Below are 9,904 nucleotides of genomic sequence, written 5' to 3'. Positions count from 1 at the left end.
CTATCTTCAGGGATTTCTGTAATATAAGACCTACCCCGAAAATAAGACCTAGTTCGGTGGTAGGTCTTATATTACAGAAATCCCTGAAGATAGCGCTGGGTCTTACTTTCGGGGAAACACGGTAGTTAAGCTTTCCCACAGCTACCCCATTTTCGGGGTAGCTGCACATATAACTGAATTTTAAATGTTAAGACCGGCCCCCTGCCCGCCCACACGCCCCCCCGCACGCCTGATGGAAGCGGCATATCATCCGCCAACTCCGACACCGGGAACGGCAACAGCAGGCCGCCTTCCGGGACCTGGTCCAGTCCCGTGAGTACTCCTCCCCCAGCCCGGTACTGTCTGCCGCCGGGGACTATCCTGTACTAAAACTGCTCGGAGCAGAGAGCTCCAGACAGCTGCAGCCAGGTAATAATAAGACATCCCCCGAAAACAAGACCTAGTGTCTTTTTTCGTGGAAAAAAAAATATAAGACAGTGTCCTATTTTCGGGGAAACACGGTATGTCCTGGGGACAAGGACTGAAATGTTGGTAAGTATGATATCATACGCTCCTATCCCAGGACTGGTGTCCATATGGCAGGTGCCGGGTGGCAGGGGAGAAGGGCTGCTAGGTGCAGTACACTGGACTAGACACTAACAAGTTAGATGGAGCAACATTGTGCAACACCACCTCCATGGACTGGCCATACCAGGAAACCTCCCACATATGCAGTACAAGCAAGCACTCAAAACCTGTGCGCAAAAGGTTTCCAGTGAGAAAGATGGTTCAATAAACAACAATGTTTATTAAAAAGGGTTCAAATGATAAAATTATATATATATATATACACGATGCAGTCATCTCATCTCCATCCTGTAGAAGTGGACGTTGTGTGTGAAATGCGTCGGCATGGCCTTGTGAAATGGCAAAAAACTTGAGGCAATGATTTCTAAGGACGGCTTTCTGGAGTGGACGTGGAGAAGCAACTTCGTTTCCGGCCCTAAAAATAAGTTTATCTAAAAGGAAGGTTTTTTTTGGATAGGGTAGAGCAGTGCTTCTCAACCAGGGGTGCCCTGGCACCCTTGGGGGACATCTGGCTTCCTCAGGGTTGCCTCAAAATTTGTACACAGCATCATGCCTTTCCATGGTGCAGGCGGCCCAGCCACCAGCACCTCGAAAATGAACAGCGCTGATCCAGGGAGAGTGAGATCCATTCAGAAAAGGATGAAAGTTCACCTCTGTCCAGACCGGCTTCACCTCCTGCCCTCTGCCATGCTGCTGCAGCTGCACATCCTGGTGTGAAGGGAGCTCTGATGTGAGGGGGGGGACAGAGGACTCTGATGTGGAGGGGCTCCTAGTGTGAGGGGGGGGGACTGAGGATGTAAAGAGGGGCTCCTCTAGTCCTTGTTATGGAGTTTACCGTAAAAAGTTTATGGCTGATGTCGCCGTCACCAGTGAACATCTTGTACATCAAAATCATGTCCCCCCTTAATTATTATTATTATTATTACATAGTATTTATATAGCTCCAACAGTTTGCGCATCGCTTTACAATATAAGGAAGACATTACAGTTACAATACAATACAAGACAAGATGGTGAGGAGGGCCCTGCCCCTGAGGGCTTACAATATGAAAGAGGAGGGGGAAATGATACATGAGGAGGGAGCTGTGTGGGGATGAATTATGTGAGAATGTGAAGGTTCAGTGGTTAGGTCGAGGTGGGATAGGCTTCCCTGAAGAGATGAGTCTTTAGGGAACGCCTAAAGGCAGTCAAGGTGGGAGATAGACGGACAGGTTGGGGTAAAGAGTTCCAGAGGATGGGAGAGACTCTAGAGAAGTCCTGGAGGCGAGTATGGGAGGAGTGGACAAGGGAGCTGGAAAGCAGGAGGTAATCTCCGCACCTCCAGCGTGAACAAGTTTAGATTTAGTAACCTCGTCTCATAGCTTTGGTCCTCCATCCTCTGGACTCCTCTGGACTCTCTCCAGCTCCAGGACATCCCTTCTGCGGCTTGGTGACCAAAACTGGACCGCATACTCCAGATGAGGCCGAACCAGCGATCTATAAAGTGGCAAAATTATATTCCTCTCTCTACAGTACGTTTCCTGTCTAATACAAGACAGGACTCTGCTCGCTTTGTTTACCGCGGCCTGGCATTGCAAAGTATTGTTCAATCTGTGGTCTACAATGACCCCCAAATCTTTTACCATTTCTGACTTCCCCAGCGGAGTTCCCATTATTGTGTAATCCGCTTGCATATTTTTAACCCCAAAGTGCATTACTTTACATTTATCGACATCAAACCTCATCTGCCATATAGTTGCCCACTCCCCTACTTTATCCAGGTCCCCCCGTAATGTCATACTGTCTAAGTCCGAGTCTATTACCCCCCCAATTTTAGTATCATCAGCAAACACTGAAACTTGGCTATTCACGCCCTCCCCGATATCGTTAATAAACAGGTTGAATAGCATTGGGCCCAGCACAGAACCCCGGGGCACGCCACTCATGACCTTGGACCAATCTGAAAAGGAGCCATTTATCGATACTCTCCGGACACGTTCCTGTAGCCAGTTCTCTATCCATGTACACACCATTCCATCTATGCCCATAGCCCTCAGCTTGTATAGCAAGCGTTTATGTGGCATCGTGTCAAATGCTTTAGAAAAATCCAGATACACCACATCCACCGGCCTCCCTCCATCCAGAATCAGATACACCACATCCACCGGCCTCCCTCCATCCAGAATCAGATACACCACATCCACCGGCCTCCCTCCATCCAGAATTATTGTCCCATCCAGAGCCGGCACTAGCACTCTGCGCTCCCTCTCTCTCCTCCCGGCCGCTTCAGCTCCACGAGGCGGGCACTCAGAGAGGCGGCTCTGATCACACCTGTTACCGCTCCCTCTTCTCTACTCCCGGCCGCTCTGAAGCTGCAGCGGTCGGGAGGAGAGAGAGGGAGCGCTCAGCGGTGGGATCAGAGCAGTCTTAAAGAGCCCCCACCCCAAGTCCACATCTTTTCAATGTTATTAATCTGAGTTGCCCCATTCAGTATGCCCGTCGCTTGCGGCCATATTGATAACGTGCTGGATTAGTCTGACCCGGGAGCGGACTTGGCCCCAGGGCAGGGTGACAATTTCTCTGATGCCTTTGCAAACGCCCCCCGCCGCCGCAAGCACTTCATCTCTCCCCTCTCGGCCGCTGCAGTAGGAGCGGGGGCTCTTTAAGACTGCGGGGAGAGGAGAACAAGAAGCTCGACCGCCATCGCCTGTGCCCGCTTCAATTGGGCTCCTCGGCGGCCACAGCAGTTTCCTCCGCCCACCTCAGCTGCCATTGGTGGGAGAGGAAGACTGCCGAACTGCAGTTGGCCGGCTTCTGCTGCGCGGGAGAGAGAGCACCTGGAGCCGGCTAGACGTGTAGGAAACCTCGCTGCTCCCCCACCATCACCAGGAGAAGAAGAGGTCAAAGCAACTGTAAGTCCCTGTACTTTCTTTGTGACCTCTGCACTGCGTTACATACTGACCGCTGACCTCTGCACTGTGTACTGACCTCTGTACTGTGCGTCACACCCTGACCTCTGTACTGTGCATGACACCCTGACCGGAGTACTGCGCGTAACATTGCTGACCGGAGTACTGCGCGTAACATTGCTGACCGGAGTACTGCGCGTAACATTGCTGACCGGAGTACTGCGCGTAACATTGCTGACCGGAGTACTGCGCGTAACATTGCTGACCGGAGTACTGCGCGTAACATTGCTGACCGGAGTACTGCGCGTAACATTGCTGACCGGAGTACTGCGCGTAACATTGCTGACCGGAGTACTGCGCGTAACATTGCTGACCGGAGTACTGCGCGTAACATTGCTGACCGGAGTACTGCGCGTAACATTGCTGACCGGAGTACTGCGCGTAACATTGCTGACCGGAGTACTGCGCGTAACATTGCTGACCGGAGTACTGCGCGTAACATTGCTGACCAGAGTACTGCGCGTCACATTGCTGACCGGAGTACTGCGCGTCACATTGCTGACCGGAGTACTGCGCGTCACATTGCTGACCGGAGTACTGCGCGTCACATTGCTGACCGGTGTACTGCACGTCACATTACTGACCTCTACACTGCGTGTCACATTGCTGACCGGTGTACTGCGCGTCACATTGCTGACCGGTGTACTGCACGTCACACAGCTGGCCTCTGTATTCTGCATTGCACTGACTTCTGTACTGTGCGTTGGTACTGATCTTTGTACTCTGCGTCACACCGCTGACCTGGCGGAGTTAAGGCCGGGGCAGGGTAGGGGTTAGGTGGGGCAGCTGATGGCGCGTAACTTTTAAGGCCTGGCTAGTAGCTTAGGACTTGAAATTTTGAGCCCTGCCATTATCACGAACAAACTCTACTAAGTAGTCCCTTACCATTCCTCTAACAGTCTGCATACTATGGATGTAAGGCTGACCGGTCTATAGATCCCAGGCTGGCATCTGGACCCATTTTTGAATATCGGTACGACCGCAGCCCTCCACCAGTCACTCGGCACTCTACCAGTCATTTAGGAGTCCTTGAATATGATGAATAATGGTCTCGCTATAACCTGGCCGAGTTCTTTAAGTACCTTGGGGTGCAGGTTATCTGTTCCTAAAGCTTTATGTTGAACCCCGGCTACCGTCAGCCACTGAGGTTTATTTTGCAATGAGCCACTTGCAGTCTTATCTACATTTTAAAAGGTACCGTGACCGAAACAAAGGTTTCGAAAGACTGGAGTAGAGAAGGGTTAGATCCCTCTCAGTTTATTTATTGCTTCTCAGTCCTTTTGGGGAAATTTACCTTCTCTTCCTGTCCCCCAAAAAAACAACAGGAAGTGAAATCTCCCAAAGGGAGGGGAATTCCCCTCTTGGTTGCCACCAGAACATGTGACCCCAATAAAAGGTTTTCCTCTTCTTTAGGGGATGACTCTGAAGATTTGGATTTCCCCCCCAAGTTCTTTTTCATTGACAATGTTCTGCGTCACATTGCTGACCTCTGCACTGCGCGTCACATTGCTGACCGGTGTACTGCGCGTCACATTGCTGACCGGTGTACTGCGCGTCACATTGCTGACCGGTGTACTGCGCGTCACATTGCTGACCGGTGTACTGCGCGTCACATTGCTGACCGGTGTACTGCGCGTCACATTGCTGACCGGTGTACTGCGCGTCACATTGCTGACCGGTGTACTGCGCGTCACATTGCTGACCGGTGTACTGCGCGTCACATTGCTGACCGGTGTACTGCGCGTCACATTGCTGACCGGTGTACTGCGCGTCACATTGCTGACCGGTGTACTGCGCGTCACATTGCTGACCGGTGTACTGCGCGTCACATTGCTGACCGGTGTACTGCGCGTCACATTGCTGACCGGTGTACTGCGCGTCACATTGCTGACCGGTGTACTGCGCGTCACATTGCTGACCGGTGTACTGCGCGTCACATTGCTGACCGGTGTACTGCGCGTCACATTGCTGACCGGTGTACTGCCCGTCACATTGCTGACCTCTACACTGTGCGCCACATTGCTGACCTCTGCACTGCGCGTCACATTGGGAATAGGCAGCGATAAAACCTTGGCATGGGGTCTGACCCGAACTCTACTCCATCCGAAACTGAAAACAAGGATCCTAAAAAAAAAAGGAGACACTTTAAAGTGAATGTAAACCCGACATTTTTCGGTGTGTTTGGTATCGTTTCTCTCTGTATACACTGTATCATTGTTTATGTGTTTGTTACAAAGTTTCTTCCCCGGAGATCCAGTATGGTGAGGTGTGATGATGTCACGCTACTGAAGAAGAGATTTTGGGTTTGCACGACCCACAAACTACCCGTGCAAAGTGGAAATACTGTAAAGTGGAACTCCAGGAGTTTCACAACTCCTCCATCTCCCGCCGATCTCACCATCATGGCGTCTGTCTGGGAGGACGCCAAGAGACAGGAGGATCGGAGACAGCCGACATCCACCGAAGATCTGAGCTCAGTCCTCCGAGATGTACCCAGAACAACCTACCTGCCGAGTTCCTTCATCACCTGTGTGCAAGTGTACCTAGAAGAAGCCAAAGGGGGGTCACCCCAAATATTGGTTGGATTTGGATTTCTCTTCATTTACTTTCCATATTGTTAATTGATAAAAAAGAAACTAGTAACACTTTTATTTCTGAAACATTCTCACTTTACAACATGACAGCACAGCAGCTGAAAACTTTCCTCCCGTTACCCTAAGGAGGACTATGGGGAAAAGCCCTGACCCCATAGTTCTCCTTTAAGCAGCTTAGAGCCTTCTCCCGGGTCCCAATATTTATCATTGTTCATACTTGCAGATTATGTTAGTAAAAGTCCTCTATGGATCAGGCAGTGGTGGTCAGCTTAGTAAATAAAGGGGCCCTTAAATTCAGCCCCCAGCATGCCTGGAGGGCCGCACAATAGCTTAATTTTCATACATTTGCATTGAGTTATGGATATTCGCGATGTGTCAACTATATGCATGCATTGCGATGCTATTAACCCTTCTGCTGCTGGAGCAATTGTTTTTCATTTGTCTCCTTCATTTGTGTTGAAATCTGTGACTCTTCCTGGAGTAGTCTGATTTTCTGATTTCCCAGCACGCTGGTCTTTCTCCACATGTCCCCCCCTTTCTCTAATATCAGTATGTATGGCATAATGTGCCATAGATACATGTAGTATGGCAGTCACCCCCATCCAGCACATTCATTGATCAATGCTCGGTGATGGTTGATGTGTAAGATCAATAGCAGGAGACCGATGTGGACATACAAGTCTGTTTTCACCTATGAACATAGCTCAAGGTACAGCATGCAGGTAATACACAACATGGGAGGGGGAGGGGTATTTAGGATGAGTGGTAGCAGAAAACCCCAATTTCTGGCCGGGGATGGGGGGAGTGGGCAGTGGTGTGCAGGCGGTGCAGGTACTCAGTGGTGAAGAGCGCACTGTCACTCAGGCATACAGGAGTCTCTTTGGCCGGCATCTCGCCCCGCTCCTGGCAACCAATGACATCACTGGTTGCCAGGAGCTGGGCAGGACACCGGCCAGAGCTTCTGAAGTTGCTTAGAGCTGGGCGGGGAGACTTGTACAACCCTAAAACATCTCCCCGTCTGTCTCTTTCCAACCTGAGATGCTCTGGCCAGAAAGGGGGCGGCAGGCACACTGCAAACAAATGACCCTGGAGGTGTCCCTCAGGCTGCCTCCTTATAGAGCCGGCCCTGCCTCTGTAGATACAGTAGGCCATCCATGCCAACCTTACTGCTTCATAAGGAATAGGTTGTTGAGTATCTGGCACTGTGAGGCAGTATGAGAGGGACCTGCTGGGGATTCATTTGTTGTTGCTATCGGCAACCTTTGAAACCGGCCTATTCCATCCTTGTAGTCCGCAGCCTTGAAGCTGAGCTTCTCCATCCTTGCAGCATGAGTCGATCCATGTACAAGGAGTAGCAGCTTCTGTTGCTAACCTCTTTGGAATGAGAAGCATTACTGCTCTGCATGAGCCGAGCTGCCTGCCCACCGGCATGCAGGAAACCGTCGAAGCACAGAAAAGCTTTAGTGGTGTCAATGAACCTGAAACGCTAATGAGCCTTAAACCTCAGAACTGAAGTGTATGTAAGCCAAAGAACTTCTCTGACTGGATCCTATTTGGTCTGTTAAATGTACAATCAGGGCCGGTGCTAGGATTTTTGCCAACACAGGCAAAGTTGAATTTTTTGGCACCTCTCGCAGTCGCCGGCCAGCTAAATTAGGACCCCACCTGGAGCTCCTCCCACCGGACCTTACCTTGCGGTAGCGCCGGGCCTGTGTACAATTGAAAGCATTTGTTCGATAAGTGCAAAGAATACCCATTGGCCGCGTCAGAAATCCGGGGATGGCAGATTGCAGGAGTGTGAATTGAAGCTCTGCACTTTTTTTTTTCAATAGTCCAGATGTAGCTTTATTTAATGTCGAGTTGAGGGGACGGTATAGGAATAACCAATGCGTCTCAGGGGCTCATACCGATACCTACTTCATTGGGGCTCAGTGAGGGAGAACCTGTATCAGGAATGTGATGTCCTGGAATTCCAATGCCGTTTTGTCCTGTGTGTGAGCATTAGGGACGGTATTTCAGTATCGAGAACCGATATTTCTTTTTACGGTACTCGCCGATACCGAATACCGATAGTCCCATTAAGGAAGCCAGGCGGCGTGTAATGACTCGCCACCTGGCTTTCTGATTAGCCAGAATGCCGGGCGAGGTGTAAAGACTCGCCACCCGGCTTCCCAATTAGCAGGGAAGCCGGCCCCATGCTTCATGTCACTAGGTGACGAGAAAGCATGGAGCCGGCTTTCTGGCCAATCAGTAAGCCGGGCGCTGTGTAATGACGCGGCGCCTGGCTTCCTGATTGGCCGGGAAGCCGCCTCCATGTTCCTCCATCATGAGGTGATGAGGGAGCATGAAGCTGGCTTCCCAGCCAACCAGAAAGCCAGGGGTCGCGTCATTACACGGCGCCCGGCTTCCTGATTGGCCAGCCCCCGACCAATTAGGAAGCCGGGCAGCGAGTCATTACACGATGTCCGGCTTCCTGATTGGCCGGGAAGCCAGCTCCATGCTGCCTCGTCATCAGGTGAATAGAGAGATCATGAAGCCGGCTTTTCGGCCAATCAGAAAGCCGGGCGCCACATCATTACACGGCAGCCGGCTTCTGATTGGCCAGCTTCCCCGACCAATCAGGAAGCCAGGCACCGAGTCTTTACACGCTGTCCGGCTTCCTGATTGGCCATGCTCCCTCATCACAAATAAGCCGGCTCCATGCTCCTTCGTCACAAGTAACGAGGGAGCATGGAACCGGCTTCCCGGCCAATCAGGAAGCCTGGCATCGTGTAATGACTCCCTGCCCCGGTGTTCTATCGAAAGCTCCAACTCATCGAGATCTCCAACTACCTCACTGTAGGGTACTTGCAAGTTGGAGATTTCGCCCAGACGGCGTTAGACTGCAAAACACAAAGACTGACGGAGCTTCTGTACAGCCGCATTTTAACAATATTCAGCAGGTGGCAAACTCGACGAGTATTCTGAAAACGCTCTGCGCGCATGTGCACCGCCACTGTACAGAGCTCCGGTCTTTCTGAGCACCGGAAGTGAGTTAGTTGGAGATCTCGATGAGTTGGAGCTTTTCGATAGAACACCGGCTTCCTGATACCGGATGTATCGGGCTAGGCATCGGAGCATTTAGGCAAGTACAAGTACTCGCCCCAAATACTCGGCACCGATACCGATACTAGTGTCGGTATCGGTGCATCCCTAGTGAGCATGCATAGAGCTCATCAGCAGCTACCAACACATTCAGAGCTGTGGCCTGGGGTCCCTTCCTATGTGAGGGTAGTTGCTTTTGAGTAGCATGGCAAGAGAAACTGGGCAGGGCTGACACCACTCAGCCTACAACAGGAAATTAGGAGCTGGGCACATTTCTGGCAGAGCAGCAAGTCATGTTCTGTACCTGAAGGGTCATTAAAGGGACACACCATGGGGAAGTAGGCATGCATTGCAGAGATTCCCCTTCCTATTTGTATACGCTGCAAGGAGGAAGGAACAGACTGGTAGCCAGTAAGATTGTAAACATTTATTGTTCCAATTCATTTACAGTATTGTACATTTTTCATCCGATATGAAAATAATTTAGCAAACCAAAAACTAGAGATCAACCGATAGAATCATCTACCTTCTCCTTATGTACAATGCCGCGATAGGTCAATCTTTCCAGACTTTGTACAGTCCTACGAGAGGTGAGAGAGAGAACTTAAACGCGGGGTCAGGAGAGAGCTAACTACAGAGCGGGCCAGTAAGAGTTGATCATGAGGTGGACGGTGGAACCCGGAATAGGAGACATGCTGAATTCACCTGAAG

The sequence above is a fragment of the Nanorana parkeri genome, unplaced genomic scaffold (assembly GCF_000935625.1).
Source record: "Nanorana parkeri isolate BGI_ZX_2015 unplaced genomic scaffold, ASM93562v1 scaffold1833, whole genome shotgun sequence".
Lineage (NCBI taxonomy): Eukaryota > Metazoa > Chordata > Amphibia > Anura > Dicroglossidae > Nanorana > Nanorana parkeri.
This window is presented reverse-complemented; position numbering follows the sequence as displayed.